Here is an 18473-nt window from a genome sequence, read left to right on the forward strand (position 1 = left end):
CTTTTAGTTTCATACATCCCAATTAATTTCCAACTCAAGCAAAAGTCTACCTCCAATTCTATACACTCCCATATTTGCCAGTAAACTTTTATTTGGAACCTTATTGATTGCCTTTTGGATGTCCACGTAGTTAACATCCATAGATACTCCCTTACCAATCTTATAAATGATCTTCCATTCTTGTCCCTTTTCCCATTCATTTCATTTTCTCTATTTTGCCTCTCAGAGACTTACCCACAAATGTGGGCTCAGTTTTTACATATACACCACTGATACCCAGCTTTATCTCTCCATTATCATAATTGATCCAATGACTATTATTAGATTAGATTAGATTAGAGATACAGCACTGAAACAGGCCCTTCGGCCCACCGAGTCTGTGCCGAACATCAACCACCCATTTATACTAATCTTACACTAATCCCATATTCCTACCAAACATCCCCACCTGTCCCTATATTTCCCTACCACCTACCTATACTAGTGACAATTTATAATGGCCAATTTACCTATCAACCTGCAAGTCTTTTGGCTTGTGGGAGGAAACCGGAGCACCCGGAGAAAACCCACGCAGACACAGGGAGAACTTGCAAACTCCACACAGGCAGTACCCGGAATCGAACCCGGGTCCCTGGAGCTGTGAGGCTGCAGTGCTAACCACTGCGCCACTGTGCAGTACTGTCCAACATTAACTATTGGCCCTTATTAAAAGCTCCGAGCCAAGGCTCCATTCCCAACCCCCAGTTAAGTTCAACCTGGTGGAACAACATCCCCCAAATCTTATCCATCCCACCACTGCTGCTCACCTACTTTCACTTACCTTTTCCAACTGCCTCCTCGCTGGTCTCCAGCGCTCCACCATACATAAATTAGAATTCATTCAGAACTCTGCTGCTTGCATACTGTCCCACATAAAATGATACTTGCCTATCACCCCAATCCTTACAGGCCACCATTGGCTCCCCACCCCTCAGAGAATCAATGTTAAGATCCCTATCCTTGCCTTCAGATATTTCTATGGCCTCACCTTGTCCCAACTCTGCAGCTTCCTTCAATCACTTGGTCTTCCAACTATGATCTACTGCATGATTCTTCTTCCTCCATCCATTATCAATGACAATGCTTTCAGTCTTCTTGCCCATCCATTATAGATGCCCCTCTCTAAACCCCTTCATCATTTCTTCCCACCATCAAAACTTCAGAACCTACTGCTCCAACTGCACTTTCAGTCACCTCTCCTTGTCTCCCCCTCCTATTCCTGCTTGGGTGTGATGCCCAACTATGAAGCACAATGGAATGTTTCACAAAACTAAAATTACTACAGAAATTTTAAGTTGTTACAGTTTTAAAATATTTGAATTGTTTTGCAGAGAGCAACTTCTTTATTGACAATCCTCCTTTTCCATAATCTGTGAAAAGTAATTCAGCTAGGTGGATAAAATTAAGATTAAGTTCCTCCCTGGGCAAGGCTTTGAGCAACAGTTTCAGTCAATCCTGTTTTTCTCCGTAGTCTCCCTTCCTTTCCTGAATGTGCCGACTCATGCTGACAGGATGACTATGGGGGTATCAAACATCATTCTGTACCTTGCCCAGTGCCATTCTTCTGAAACCTGAATAGCTAATTGGACAAAATACCAAAGGATCTTTGCTATCCCTGGATGGAGGGTTATACAATTGAGTCAATCCTGTCACATTCTATATTTCCACATTCCAACTTCCCCGCAGGGGTCATTGAATACCAATTCAGAGCAGGAGATTCAGACTTTTTGTTTCCTTGTCCTATTGCAATGATGCTAATTGTAACTCCCTACTGCTGGCCCATCTAAAATCTTAGGACCAGAGGTTAAACCTGGCAGTTTCCTGTTTGGCATTTACTAACTGGCTTATGAGGGGCTTGATCTATTCTGTTAGGATAAGATAATATTACAAAAGCTATGCCTATCCTTTTGGAACTTATAGATTCAGACAATGTTCCAACAAGGGGAAAGACCAGCAAGTTGGGTAACTTAAATATATACTAGCATAACAGCAAGACCAGTAGGCAATTGAATTTTTGGGAAGGTCACCTAAAGGGAGCACCTTCAACAGAAGACAATGGGCTGGATTTTAACAAACCCTCAATGTCGTGATCTGTGGTGAAGGGGGCCCGAAGATGGCTCCGGATGGGGCCCGCCATGGATCTTGACACCGGCAGAGCCCGGCCCAATCCTCCTGGTGACGGCAAGGCTCCGTGGTGGCCCCCCTGATGCTGGGTGACGGGACCACAATTTAAATATGCAAATCAATAAAATTAATAAATTTAAATACACTTACCTCCAATCCTGAGGGCCTGCTGCGATCTGTGGCACGGCAGCTGGCACTCCCATGCCTTCAGATCCCTGTCTGAGGAAACGCGGTGGGGAGGGGGGAGGAGGTTAATTTATCAGTGTGGGGGAGGGGAAATGGGGGATGGGGTCAAATAACCATAATGGATGTAAGGGATGTTTGGAAGGGTTGAACCTTAAACTTTGTGCAGTTTATGGGGGGAAAGATCAGATGTAAAAGGTGAATGTTTTGGGGGGGTTGGGGAGAAGGGAAAATAATTGTCATTGTTATTCGGGGGGTTAGGAAAAAGGCAAAAAAAATTATTTAATTTTGGGACGGATCTTCCTTTAAAAATGCAAATATGCCAACAGGGCTGGCTGCCCTTTAAGAAGGGTGCCAGCACCTGTGCACAGGCAACTGATGCCATTGCTGGACACGGACAGCTGCCCCCTCCACAAGATTGGGGGGCAGGCCGCCGCACTTAAGATTGCGGCAGCTCTTTGGCGTGTGGCCTGCACAGGCGGGCCACTATTTTTTGAGCTCGCCACCAAGATCGATGACGGGCTCTTAAAATTCAGCCCAATGTCTGGCATTTTGGCCAATTCAGTTGGTCATCAAACAGGGCAATGGTTGGAGTCTAGGATAGTTCAGACTGGATAATACTCCCTGAATAAATGCAATACCACCTTGTATGGTAATTCAAGTCCATTCCATCAACAAGACCACCTACATTCATCTCCATAAGATTGCCTGTCGCCACCCCTGCTTCAGCTCACCTGCTGTTGAAACCTTCATACATGCTTTTGTTACCTCTAGGTTTGACTATTCCAATGCTCATCCAGCCGGCCTACCTCCTTTGTAAACTTGAGTTCATCCACAACCCTACTGCCTGTCTCCTAACTGACACCAAGTCCTGTCACCCATCATCCCTGTGCTTGCTGACCTACATTGGCTACCAGTCTGGCAATGCCTCAAATTTTATGCATTGTCAGGGCGTCCCAAACTCTTTTCAGCTTCATGTCTCATGAGACACTGCCTCATCCTGTTCAAATCTCTCCCTTTCTCTGTAAGCCTCCTAGAGCCATACAACCTTCCAAGTGCTCTGTACTCCTCCGCTTCTGCCCTCCTTCCCATCTCCAATTTTCATCCCTCCTTCTACTTCTTTGATCAAACTTCTGGTCATTTATTTTAATATCTCCTTATGTGGCTTGGTGCCAAATTGTGTTTTGAAATGCTCCTATGAAACTCCATGGCACATCTTACTATGTTCACGGTGCTATTTAAATGCAAATTGTTGTCGAAAAAGACAGGCTTGCATTTATGTAGCGCCTTTCAGGTCCTCGGGATATCCCAAAGCGCTTTACAGTCAATGACAAATGTAGTCACTGTTGCCATGTGGGAAAAGTGGCAGCCGATTTTGCGCACAGCAAGATCCCACAAAAATCAATGCGTTAATTATTAGATTTTTTTTTGGTGATGATTGAGGGATAAATACTGGCCAGGACATCGGGAATAACTTTACTCTTCGAAATAGTGTAAATAGGACAACACAATATCCTTCACAAATATTTTTCAATTATCCTTCCTTCTTTCTACATTACGGAGTGATTTATGTGCAGCACTTTGCTTTAAATTGCCAACATCCTTCTTGGAGACAAAGCTCCATCACACCATAATGGAAAAAAAAAGAACGATGAGTGTAAGTAATGGAAAGTTACAGTGCGAAACACATGCAGAATCCAGGGTTGTTTTACGCGATTTATTCTGTCCACAACAATAGGCGAGTTATCTGAAAAAGTATTTGGCTAGTGCCGATCAATTTATTTTAAAAGTAAACCGGTAAGGGCTCGCTACAAAGACAATCTCTGCAGAAAACACCACCATGAGATGAGTCAACTTAGTATCCATTCCGCAAAAACAGGTCTTCATAGGCCCGTTTTAAAGGTTTCTAAATACCATGGAAATTAAGTGCAGGTCAAAAATGCCTAACATTATCTGAACAAAAGGTTCTTTAACGCGGTCAGACCTCTGTGGCTCAATATTATAGCTTATTGAGGTTCAGATAAAAAGCCAATCCCTTCTCTTACCGTTTATCAAAGATTCTTCAAAGTGCAAAGGAGTAAAACAGATTGGATAGATGTCCTTCTGTGTTCTACAATTCTCCATCTGCTGCAAGTTATCCAGGGAATGGGTAAAGGGTAGGAAAATCTCAGGTTCCACCGCCCATTGGGATGGGAATAAAGGTGCTCGGTCTTGAAGCCTCGGCGTGTGTGTGGACCTTTAACCACCAGTTGAATAGCTTCCTCGCTATCTCACAGGTGAATATGGATGAGAGATTGAAGGGCGGGTAGTGCTTGTGAATCCAGAAACGGGAGGAAATTAGTGAAAAATCAGAACCATCAGAAATATGAAGGAGCCATGCTTTTTGGTCCAAACCAGAAAAACCCGTGTGACTGGCATCGGTCATTGTTTTATTAAAACACTATGGATCAAGCAGTTATAAACTGAAGCATAAATAAATGGAACACGTATGAACATACGAATTAGGAGCAGGAGTAGGCCCCTCGGCCCCTCAAGCTTGCTCCACCATTCAATACGTTCATGGCTGAACTGATCACTCCACATTTCCACTCCCTTGCTTATCAAGAATCTATCTACCTCTGCCTTAAAAATATTCAAAGACTCTGCTTCCACCGCCTTTTGAGGAAGAGAATTCCAAAGACTCACGACCTTCGGAGAAAAAAATTCTCATCTCGGTCTTAAATGGACGACCCCTTATTTTTAAATAGTGACCCCTGGTCTGGATTCTCCCACAAGGGGAAACATCCCAGTGCAATGTATACAAATCAGCTTTCTTCACTTTGTACATGAACAGTGTAGCTGCTGAACAGGTTCGACCACCTCTCAACTTCGATGTGCAAAAGCCAAAATTAGACTATAATAAAGGGTGATTTATAAGAGCCCTGGCTTCTTCTTCTTTGGCCTCCTTGTCTCGAGAGACAATGGGTAAGCACCTGGAGGTGGTCAGTGATTTGTGGAGCAGCGCCTGGAGTGGCTATAAAGGCCAATTCTAGAGTGACAGACTCTTCCACAGGTGCTGCAGAAAAATTTGTTTGTCGGGGCTGTTACACAGTTGGCTCTCCCCTTGCGCCTCTGTCTTTTTTCCTGCCAACTGCTAAGTCTCTTCAACTCGCCACACTTTAGCTCCACCTTTATGGCTGCCCGCCAGCTCTGGCGATCGCTGGCAACTGACTCCCACGAACTGTGATCAATGTTACAGGACTTCATGTCGCGTTTGCAGACGCCTTTAAAGTGAAGACATGGACGGCCGGTGGGTCTGATACCAGTGGCGAGCTCGCTGTACAATGTATCTTTGGGGATCCTACCATCTTCCATGCGGCTCACATGGCCAAGCCATCTCAAGAGCCGCTGACTCAGTAGTGTGTATACGCTGGGGATGTTGGCCACCTCGAGGACTTCTGTGTTGGAGATACGGTCCTGCCACCTGATGCCAAGGATTCTCCAGAGGCAGCAAAGATGGAATGAATTGAGACGTCGCTCTTGGCTGACATACGTTGTCCAGGCCTCACTGCCGTGGAGCAAGGTACTGAGGACACAGGCTTGATACCCTCGGACTTTTGTGTTCAGTGTCAGTGCGCCATTTTCCCACACTCTCTTGGCCAGTCTGGACATAGCAGTGGAAGCCTTACCCATGCGCTTGTTGATTTCTGCAACACTCCAAGCAGAAGGGCCACCCGCGCATCAACAGGAGCAGAATTTCTTATCCACAGCTGTTACAAAAATTTCTAAATTCACTTGAAAAAGCCCTTCAAAACACTCCCACAGGGGATGCAGACAGCAAGTAGGCCCACATCAGAGACGCCATCTATGACTCAGCAAACATGTGAAGCGGAATGCAGACTGGTTTCAATCTCATTTTGAAGAGCTGGAACCTGCCATAGCCGCTAAGTATATTGCACTGCTGAACTACAAAAAAGCCCCCAGCGAGTTAACATCCGTGGCTCTTAAAACAGCCAGAAACGCTGCACAAAGAACAGCCAGGCGCTGCGCAAATGACTACTGGCAACACCTATGCAGTCATATTCAGCTGGCCTCAGACACCAGAAACATCAGAGAAATGTATGATGGCATTAAGAGAGCTTTTGGGCCAACCCCATCAAGAAGATCGCCCCCCTCAAATCTAAATCAGGGGATACAATCACTGACCAACGCAAGCAAATAGACCGCTGGGTTGAGCACTACCTAGAACTGGACTCCAGGGAGAATGTTGTCACTGAGACCGTCCTCAATGCAGCCCAGTCTCTGCTAGTCATGGATGAGCTGGACATACAGCCAACAAAATCGGAACTCAGTGATGCCATTGATTCTCTAGCCAGCGGAAAAGCCCCGGGAAGGACGGCATTACCCCTGAAATAATCAAGAGTGCTAAGCCTGCCATACTCTCAGCACTCTACGAACTGCTTTGCCTGTGCTGGGACGAGGGAGCAGTACCACAGGACATGCTTCTGTGCTTAATTGTCGATATTTCATCCCACTTGTTGGGATGTTGAAAAGAATTCTTTAAAAATCTCTAGCTTCTGATGAGACTTTTCTCGGTTTCTCTGAGCAGAAATTCTGCTTTCTTCGTACAAGTTCTCAAACGCAATTTGCTGCTGACCACCATATGTTCATGTCGTCTTAATTATAGGTCTGACACCGAAATAAACATGATGTAACATTTACACTCCCCTTTCCCCTCTGCTCGTTAGATTTTTCCTTGTTCTTTGATTCCAATCGTTCATCTTTCATCTAATTTGTTTCTGCGTCCTTTTCTGGATTTGTCTTTTGACCCCCGTTTTCTCGTCCCATTTCTTGCCTTTTGCAGTTTCTCTGTTCTTTGAGATTGTTTACTGCGTTTAAGACGCGATTTAAATGTTGTTGTCTCCTCCCTTACTCTCCTAATACTTTTGGTTTTTGCTTCCATTTTCCCTCTACTTCTCTATTGTTTGCAGTTTAAGTTGATACAACACTGTTATTATCGTTGTTCACAGGAATTATTATGGGTTTAGTTAAATTACAGGTTATGTGCCGAGTGGTAGTTACTGATCAGGCAGTTACCTGGTTGAAATATTCAAATGAGATCAAGAACTGCAATTAAACTGAGCACTGCCTCCAAATCACTCCTGGGGATTTAGTCACTACCATGCAATGTATATAAATCAGCTTTCTTCCCCTTGTACGTTTAAAATATATATCTGGTAACTACCTTAATCTATGTTTATTGTTCCCCAGTGTGCAGGACACGTAACCTCATTTTACTCAAAGGACAATACAAACAAGTGTGGCATTAACACAGAAAGCGGCTGGAAAATGAATCCTTACCTTCTGATTGGCTATTAAGAGAAGGAGGGTGTGCGATTACTGGGGTCCAATCACTTTTTTATTTGAAGAGAGTGAGCGATTGAAACATTGTCCTCAACTCGGCTGAGATCCAATTAGTCCTCGTCCACATTTATTTTAATTGGTGCACGAAAACAGAACCAATCCGATAATCCCCAACGGCCAGTACAATTGCAGAGCCTCCAAATCTCACATCTGTCGTGCGACTCGAGCAGTGTCTGGACAGTGTAGTCTATTCACACAGGCAGGCAATGCTCAGCATTTGGGATCCATTGCTTAAGCAACAATAACAGATTCTTTCTTACTTACACTAGTAAAATAGATGCATTTTTGGTTACAATTTATTGTTTAGAATGTGTAAAAGGGGGAAATGGTAAAATCAATTTATACTTGTGAAAAAGTTTTGGTTGAAGTGCGATCATAATGGCGAACTCTTGCTGGACTTTATGAGAATAACTTCTTCACACGATTTAGAGTCATACAGCACAGAAACAGGCCCTTGGGCCCATCGTGTCTGTGCCGGCCATCAAGCACCTATCCTAACCCATTTTCCAGCACTTGGCCCTAACCTTGTATGCTATGGCGTTTCAAGTGTTTATCTAAATACTTAAATGTTGTGAGGGTTTCTGCCTCTACCACCTCGTCAGGCAGTGCGTTCCAGATTCCAACCACCCTCTGGGTGAAAAACATTTTCCTCAAATCCCCTCTAAACCTCCTGCCCCTTACCTTAAATCTATGCCCCCTGGTTATTGACACCTCCACTAAGGGAAAAAGTTTCTTCCGATCTACCCTATCTATGCCCCTCATAATTTTGTATACCTCAATCAGATCCCACCTCAGCCTTCTCTGCTCTAAGGAAAACAACCCTAGCCTATCCAGTCTCTCGTCATAGCTCAAATGCTCCAGTCCAGGCAACATCCTGGTGAATCTCCTGTGCACCCTCTCCAGTGCAATCACATCCTTCCTAAAGTGTGGCAACCAGAACTGTACACATTACTCCAGCTGTGGCGTAACTAGCGTTTTATACAGCTCCATCATAAACTCCCTGCTCATATTCTATGCCTCGGCTACTAAAGGCGTATCCCATATGCCTTCCTAACCACCTTATCTACCTGTGCTGCTGCCGTCAGTGATCTATGGACAAGTACACCAAGGTCCCTCTGACCCTCCGTACCTCCTGGTAAAGGCCTGCTCGGGTCTGAGGGAAGGGAGGGTGAAGGGGAGGGCAGGGAGGGGAGGGAGAGGGAGGAGGGGGGAGGGAGAGGGAGGAGGAGGGAGGGAGGGGATGACGAGGAGGGAGAGAGGGGGAGGAAAGGGGAGGGGGTGGGGGAGGAAAGGGGAGAGTGTGGGGAGGAAGGGGGAGGAGGTGTGGGGAAGGAGGGGGAGAATGAGGAGGGACTGGGGAGGAGGGGAGGGGATGGGGAGGGAGGGGCGATAAGGAGGGGGAGATGGGGAAGGAGAGGGGAAGGAGGAGGGTAGGAGGAGGGTAGGAGGAGGGAGGGGCGGTGAATGAGGGTGGAGGGGAGGATGGGGAGGGGGAAGGATGGGTGAGGGGGAAGGTGGAGGGAGGGGAGGGGAAGGGGAGGGGAAGGCGTAGAAGTGGGAGGGGGTAGAGGGGCAGGGGGAGAAAGGTGTGGTGTAAAGGGGGAGGGGGAGCGGTAGTGGTGGGGGGGGAGGAGAGGGAGGGAAAGGCAGGGAGGAGGGGGAGGGAGGGGCGGAAGGTGGGGGAGGGGGAAGGAGGGGTGGCGGGGGAAGGGAAGGGGGAGAGGGAGGAGGGGGAGAGGGCAGGGGGTGGGGATGGGGGGAGGGGATGAGGAGGCAGTGGGGGTGGTGGGGAATCCAAGTTTTCAAGACGACAGGTCCAGGGGCTGTCGGTTTTGTACACTACTCTCTCCTTCCGGTGGAAGTTGGCTGATCTCAGTCACGACAATGTTGGGGTGCTCCAAATGATTCCAGTGACCAATGAATTGAGAAGAAGAAATACGCTGCATATCCACTGATTCCTATTCAAGTGTTTGTTTATGTGCGATATTAAGTGAGGATAGGTTGGTGATTATCAAGGAAGCCCCTCCCCCTTGTGACACTCACAGAAAACGTGTGGCCATTTAGGCCAAGGGCTGGAGGACTATGAAGGGAAAGGAAGAAAACTGGTGAGAAAATAGATTAGAGAGAATTATTGACTTTTTTTTTTATTTGTTCATGGAATGTGTCCATCGCTGGCAAGGCCAGCATTTATTGTCCATCCCTAATTGCCCATGTCATTTTTGGTTGCACGTGGGAAACCTATATTGCTTAGTTTGCACAATTTTCAGTGGGACTGCTTAGATGGGAATCATAAATGGTGTGTGCACAGGAGATACTGAGACCTAAACAATTTCTATATAGATTCTAGTCCAATATTTTAGAAAGGGAGAAATTAGCAGAGGTCAGTAAAATGAATGCAGTTACCATAACGAATGATAATTCAGGACAAAATTAACAGACATTTAGAAAATGTGGATTCATTAAGGAAAGCCAGCACAGATTTGTTAAGGGCAAATTATGTTTGATAGGGAGAAACTGCCTCCATTCGTTGAAAAATTTAAAACTAGAGGACACTGATTTAAGGTGATTGGTAAAAGAACCGGAGGCGACATGAGGAAAAACCTTTTTACACAGCGAGTGGTTAGGATCTGGAATGCTCTGCCTGAGAGTGTGTGGTGGAGGCAGATTCAATTGAGGCCTTTAAAAGAAAATTCTACAGTTATCAAAAGAGAAAAGATTTGCAGGGCTATGGGGAAAAGGCAGAGAGCTGCACAGACACGACAGGCCGAATGGCCTCCTTCCGTGCCGTAACTATTCGATGATTCTATAATCCTTTATTGTGAGGTAAATAATGTATGTTTTCCCTTGCATTAATTCATTGGTCTAAATTAAGTACAATTAACTGCTTCAGTTACGTCTTCATCAGTTCTTTCATCGAGGGTAGGTGCTTTCAATGATGCACTCTCACCCACTTATCAGTTCCTTCATGTAAAAATAAGTATGAAAAATATGTACTTACTCAAACAGAAGTTCTTTGAAATTCATATTTTGTGGTAAATCTTATTTCCTCCTTGCTTATCAAGGTGAACAATATTGGCAGCAAGGATTAGAACACTTACCCATTTGGGGGACCCCAAAGTCACAATATTGTGACCCTTTGCTCCAGACACTGAGTCTTGTTTGACGAGATCAGAGAAGTGACTGCAGAGCCAGTATGCCTGATTTTCACAGCACTCCCAATTTTTCAGCTTAACTGGGGGAGGAGGCTAATTAGGCAAAAAAATTAGTTGAGATGGCCCCCACACCCCATTCTCCAATCTGTGCTCAGGTCAAGCAGGATGAAGCCCAGGCCCAGTGTCCTGCAGTTTCAGGCTCTGTGCCAGCATGAAGTATTCTCGGATCAGTCAAATATATTCAGAAGAGGCCAAAACCATCTGCTACGCTGTCCCACAATCTCACTAAATGACAGTGTAGTAAGCTCCTCTGACTGGTAGGAATAGGTGCATCCCCCCCACCCCCCACCATCAGACAGGGCACAATAGAGTTTCCATTGGGAATTCCCAAGTCTCTTTGAAACGGAGGACAAGCAATTGACAAAGTAGCTCCAGAGCCACATGGCAGCTATCTACCCTTATGTCCCATATCAGGATATAGAGGAGGAACTGCTCCTATGTCCAGTTGTCGAAGGAGTAATGCTTTCAGGAGCATTGCGTTACAAGGCCACATACTGCAGCCTGGCCTACACTCACCTTTACCACAGGCTCTACACTTCCAGTGGCTGTAAGGGTCACAGTTACCCTGAGCTTTTATGATATTGGACTGGGTTGGGGGGTGGAGGGAACTTACTCCAGACTCTGACTGGGGATATCACTAAACCTTAGGCAATCAGCTGTGCATAGATGGACAACTAGTAGCAACATAACAGGGCTTTACCACCTTAGTGAGTGGCATGATCCCTGAAGGTCCAAGAAGTCTGCACATACATGGTTGTACATGCTCCCTTGTTCAAGCCATTATCTACCTCAACAGGAAAGGAATTCACTCTCACAACATGCGTCTCATTTGTGACCAGCATCACCATGTCATGTAAGTTAATTCTTTCTTCCCGGTCAGCTGCCCCAAAGTCAATCCAATATCACAGGATGCTTCCACCCTGAAAGAGCCAGCTCAGGGTGGCTCCTGGGAGATTAAGACTATCCTCTGCTGATGAGCACTGTGCAGCTTCCCAGGTATGACCAATACAATGAGGTTCACGCAGCCATCAGAAGCATAATTGAACATAACATTGGCATGATGTACAACTTTGTGTTACAAAGAGGGTTTGCAGCATGGAGGAGGATGGCAGCCAAGGGCTGGAGTGGAATCAGCCAGAGGATGTGGCAGAGGAGATGTCACCAGTTGCAAGAGACATTCAGGCTGCTCTTGATATTGAAGACATCTGGTCCCTTAAGTTTATACAGGCCTTTAACTCTTCCAGGTGTACTTTATTTCCTAAAAGTGCTGGAAATACTCAGCAGGTCTGGCAGCATCTGTGGAGAGAGAAGCAAAGTTAACGTTTCAGGTCAGTGACCTTCAGAACTGATGAAAGGTCACTGACCTGAAACGTTAACTTTGCTTCTCTCTCCACAGATGCTGCCAGTTCTCCTGAGTATTTCCAGCACTTTTTGGTTTTATTTCAGATTTCCAGCATCTGCAGTATTTTGCTTGTACTTTATTTCCTGCCTCCCCCAACCCTCACCCCCCCCAGCTTCAAATCAGAGGCATTCCCAATGCCTGTACCTTGTCCAAATTATTCTCAAAAAGCTGATCATGGATATCACAATGGGGTCAGTGCCAGTGACGTCAGATGGATGCCAATCCTATCCTACCCAAGAAAGAGTAGGGATAACCACCCATGGGAAAATGCAGCCTTCTATGTCACCTAATCCATCTTCATTAATTCATTAGTGCAGAGAATGCATAAGTGCAACTTACTTTGACATTGGTTGTATAGAGTTCATTTTTTTCTTTTGGTTCCTGTTTTCTAATCTTTCTAATCCATTTAAACAAACCAACATATCATAAGAGTATCCCATTGCATTGTACCCTGTGAGTCGAGAACTGTGTCATTATTAAAGATTGTGGCAGGGGCCTTTGTTGTGCAGTGGTCAGAGTGCAAAGAGATACTGTTATGGTGTTCGGAGTCTCTCAGTTGGTGCCCATGCAGTCTCAAAAACAACTCTATATTATATCAGCTGGTAATCTTGCCAAATGCTGTATTTAACATAATAGCCATTTGTTTCATGTAAACTGGGTGACATGGATTCTTTTCACTTGTCATGTCCACCTATTATTTTGAAGTCATAGTTGAAACCACAGACAAAATGATGGCAGAGACTCAGGAGCCCCTCCTGCATGACTTTTATCAGCGCATGCTCAGGCCTAATGTAATTCCTGATAACAAATTCAAATTAAATTATCTTATTTGGTAATTACCAAACTTTCTTGGACTGGGCCTCATTGAAAACCTTTTGTTTTCAGGACCCCCTGTCTAAGCACACTTGGAGTAATAAAAAAAGTAACATAAAAAAACTCTTCTTCACTTCTGTTACTCTCTCTCTCTCTCTTTACCATGTTTACAGCAGTGCTGTGGTTTTTGTACTGGATAAGCAACCCAGAACTCCCGAGTTTAAAATCTCATCGTGGCAAAGTTGTGGAAGTGAATTCAATAAATCTGTGGGGCTAAATTGGGCTATGCAACGCCCACCTTTTAGGCATTATGCAGCTCACTGAGGCTCAAAAATGGAGTCCAAGATACACGTGTACACTTACGACGAGAAGGGTGCAGGATGCCAGCTTGGTAAAGGTGCTTGCACGTAGGGACCTAAAGACTGCTGGCAGCATGCAGAGCACTGAGATGATGATGCGAATCAGTATGCAATGCTAATTTGGAGCCAGCAGTGCCATTTTCTAACTCCATATCCTGTCTTAACCTCATACAGCTGAACATGGTGTCAAATAGGATGTAGAACACCACACCAACATTATTTAATGAGATCACGAAGGACTTGCTATTTGCCAGATTATTTATTCTGGCTCTTGGTGCCATTGCACATGTTTCTCGGGGTTTCCTGTACTTGGCTGTCTCGTGTGCTGAACGATTCTTCAATATATTACAGCACAGGTTCAGTTCACAAATGACTCCTATCAGTTTTTGCAGCCACAATGCACCTCCCCTTTGGGAGATGCAGGCTGCCTTTAGTAGTGCTAGCCACCCATGAGATCAGGCCTCTTGCTGATGCGTGCAAGGCTAGTTCTGGCTACATACAGCAATCATGTAAAACAGCAAGCAGCATGAATTTAACATATTGTGAGGTGATGTATTTTAGCAGAAGGGTTAGGGAGAGGCAATATATACTCAATGGCACAGTTCTAAAGAGAGTGCAGAAACAGAGGGACCTGGGGCTTCATGTACATATAGTTTGAAGATGGTAGGAGATATAGAGAGTAGTTAGCAAAGCATATGTGATCTTGGGTTTCATAAATAGAGATACTGAATACAAAAGCAGGGAAGTTATGCTGAACCTTTATAAAGTTCTGGTTAGGCCACAACTAGAGTATTACATCCAGTTCTGGTCATCACTCTTTAGAAAGGATGTGAGGGTCCTCGAGAGGGTGCAGAGGAGATTTACCAGAATGGTTCCAGGGATGAGGAAATTTAGCTACAAGGCTAGGTTGTAGAATTTGGGGTTGTTCTCCTTGGAGCAAAGGAGGTTGAGGGAGATCTGATAGAGGTATACTAGATTATGACAGGTTTAGATAAGGTAGATAAAGAAAAGCTGTTCCCATTAGCCAATGGTACAAGAGCTAGGGAACTCAGATTTAAGGTTTTGGGCAAGAGATACAGGCGGGATGTGAAAAAGAACTTTTTTACTCAGTGAGTGCTGATGACCAGGGTGGACTTGATGGGCTGAATGGCTTCCTTCTGTGCCATAATGACTCTATGACCTGGAACTTGCTGCCTACAAGGGTGGTGGAAGTGGAGATGATCAATGATTTCAAAAGGGAATTGGATTGGAACTTGAGGGAAATAAACTTGCAGGACAATGGGTATAAAGCAGGGGAATGGGATTGACTGGATTGCTCTACAGAGAGCCAGCATGGACTCAATGGGCTGAATGGCCTTCTTCAGTGCCATAATAACTCTGTGAATTTGACAATGAATGGATGTGGATTAATCACGTATTGTGTTCCCCACGCCCGTTTGGGGGGGGGGGGGGGTGTGGTTATATAATTTAAACCCCGATGTTATTTAAGGGCTGGTTCCAGAAAGAAAAGGGTGATCAAAGCTACCAGACCGTCGGTGACATTCTTCAGGGAAGGGAATCTGTCACCCCTGTCTGGTCTGGCTAACAGGTGACTCGAGCCTCACACTATGTAGTGGATTCAATGCCCTCTGGAAATCTAATTGCTCAATACAATGGCCTAACATCATTACCTCAGGACACCTGGGAGTGGGTAATAAATACAGCCTTGCCAGTGCTGCTGACATGAGAAGCAATAAAAAAAAAGTTTCTTCCTGCCCTCTTTCACCTTTGCTTCTCTCACTCATTCTTCACTTCTGTTTCACTCCTCTATTTCTATTTTGTGCTCTCAGAAATACTTCAATTATTTCTGTAACATTTATTAGAAACCCTTGATGTCAAATGCCTGCTTCTTGTGTTATGAAACTTTCTTTGGGATTTGGATAATCCAAAGGAAATGTTCAGTAAGTCATCTCTGATCAAGGCTCAGCAAGCCGATCCAGAGTTAAACAAAGTGGCACAATCTGCTCGAATAGAAGCCGAGACAAAGGGAGTTCCAGAAGGCTCCTATATTAAAAATGGGATCCTGATGAGGAAGTGGAGACCTCCTCACAGACCTGCCTGATGAAGAATGGATGGTTGTTCACCAGAGAGTGGTACTGCCCAAGTACCCTCCTGGTGATGATATTGTTTCAACATATTGATATGGCACAGCCAATTCTTTTTCTGGCGATCTGGGGTGTCAATCAAATAATTTACTTTACCAATTCTTTTGACCACTTTATATGGACCACTGAACCATGCCTTCGGCGGTTCACCCTGTAAAGGCAGTAATACTGACACCTCATTGCCTGGTTGAAATGTTTGGGTCTGTGTGTTTATGTTTTGCTTCATTACTGGATAAGTCTCGTTTTATAATAAACTGATAATTTTTTTGGTTTATTAAAGAAACCTGGTTGGTGTATTTTGTTCTGGTAAAAAGAGTAGAGTATATGATTGACCGTATTGGTAACTGGGTAAACATTTAAACAATAAAATATATGTTGTGACCTGTGGAGAAGTGGAACTCCTCCTGCCTCAGTCGTAACATCTGTCATGAAATCTCAGGATCCCTGTTTATAATGAAATCATATCTTTCAGAATGAACAGGATTTACACAGCATCTACCCTTTCCTTACTTCAGATACATTCACCCTGGTGTTTGGTGTTATTATTAAAGCTCAAAATAAGTGATGAATTTATTTCAGATTTTAGATCACTGAACTGAGCATAAACTGTAGCTCAAACCTTGGACCTTCCTACTGTTAGGTTTAACTGCTTCTTCAATAAATCTGAACCTTTGGAAGGCGATCTTGCAAAAACAGGGTGTAAATCTTATGAAATGAATAAGAATGGATTTAGGACTTTTTCCCCCATTTATAAATGTATATTTTCACAATGAGCATTTGTAATAATTCAGAGGAGGTATGTTACCACCAGGATATTGAATACTTCCCTAGTTCAGACCATTGTCAGCACCAGGTTATCTACAGCAAAGACAATTGCAAAGTAAAGCTCACATTACTCTGCTCTTATCTTCACATTCATAGGAGCATCCCAACTGCATCAGTGTGCATTTTCTCACTTCCCACACCAGTCTCTTCAAGTTCCAAAATGTGATCAGATTTGTAGTGTGGGATCCTCACCCCTTCAGAATTGAATTGAGACAGTCCAAATTCATTTCGGATGACCATAGCTGCCCTCTCAGAGTGGCATAAAAAATCCCATGGTTCTATTGAAGGACAGCAGGGAAGTTCTCCAGGTCAATATTTATCCCTCAGCCAACATCACTAAAACAGACTATCTGGTCATTATCACATTGCTGTTGTGGGACCATGCTGTGTACAAATTGGCTGCTGTGTTTTCGATATTACAACAGTGACTACACTTCTAAAGTACTTTGTTGACTGTAAAGGGTTAAATTTTGAGTACAAGTTGTATATACTAGGCTTGTAGTCCCTTGAGTAGATATGATTAAGGGTAGTGGAAATCTGAAACTCTCTTCCCCCAAAACCTGTTGATGCTAGATCAATTGAAAATGTAAAAACTGAGATTAATAGATTTTTGTTGGGCAAGGGTTTTAAAGGGTTACAAAACTAAGGTGGGTAAATTGAGTTAAGATTCAGCTTAGCCATGATTTAAATGAATGGTGGTAAGGCTTGAGGGGCTGAATGGCCTACTCCTGTTTCTATGTAAAGTGCTTTGGGATGTCCTCACATCATGAAAGGCACTATATAAATATAAGTCAGTTCCTTTCTTTCCATTTGACATGGGGCCCCTAAAGCCAGCAGTTGGAGGTCACTTGCATCCAAGTTTCCGAGTTGAAAAGACAGTTTCGTAACTTAATGCTCCTTCCAGTCCCCCTGGGTATGGGTACTGGGTGGCGATACGATCAAGGTTAACTGTGATGCTTGCTAACATTTAATGTCTAAGCTGACACGTGAGGACTAGTTCCTTGGGTATCTGTGGAACCATATACCTACAACAGTCGGAGGAAAGCAGTGAAGAGGAAATTGGAAAATAGAAACTGAATTACCATGTGGGGTGTATCTCCATTATGACCTCGGACTTTGGCAGTATTAAAAAATGACTGTACAGCACACCTTATTCAAAATAATCCTCTCTCAATGTTCCAAGTTTAAATTTACATGGGTTCATTGAAAGATGTATTATAGATTTTTTTTCTCTCATTCATGATGGATAAAGAAAACGTTCTGCCCATGCTATTTTAAATAACACGCCACTGGTTTTATGATCTATTTCTGCAGGTTTATATCGTTTATTATTGTTGCGCTTGTTTGTTACATCAATACAAAATCTCTTCCAGATTGGCCACACCTGAAACAACTTGTACTAAACACTTCAGCAATTCAATTGTCTGATATTTAAACATACTATAAGAAAATGAGGTCATGCTAAATAAATTAATCTACTGCAAAAATCACCACCCACAGTCACATAAAATGTATTGCACTGAAACTTTATCAGCATCTACTGCCAATTCTTCTGCCAACTTCGCCCAGTGTTTGCCACCAAAACAAAAGAACCCACTGACAAAAAGCTAAAAAGCAAGTTTAACCAGAAAATTCCATTACTTATAATAAAAACAATGGTGCAGCCAGACAGAGTAATATTGAAGTTTGCTTATGTTCCCTCAGTGGTCTCCCTTCCTGGAAGCCATATACAGGAAGTTGCAGGATATCCAGTTAGGTAGGTAAGCATTGGCTTCCCATTTGGATGTCAGCCTTGGCTCAGTGGTAGCACTCTATCTTCTGCGCCAGAAGGCTGTGGGTTGACATCCCACTCCAGAGACTTGAACTCATAAATAAGTTGACACTCCAGTGCAATACTGAGGGAGCGCTGCACTGTCAGAGGTGCTGTCTTTTGGGTGAGACATTAGACCAAGCCCCGCCTGCCCCCTCA

This window comes from Heterodontus francisci, chromosome 10 (genome assembly GCF_036365525.1).
Source record: "Heterodontus francisci isolate sHetFra1 chromosome 10, sHetFra1.hap1, whole genome shotgun sequence".
Lineage (NCBI taxonomy): Eukaryota > Metazoa > Chordata > Chondrichthyes > Heterodontiformes > Heterodontidae > Heterodontus > Heterodontus francisci.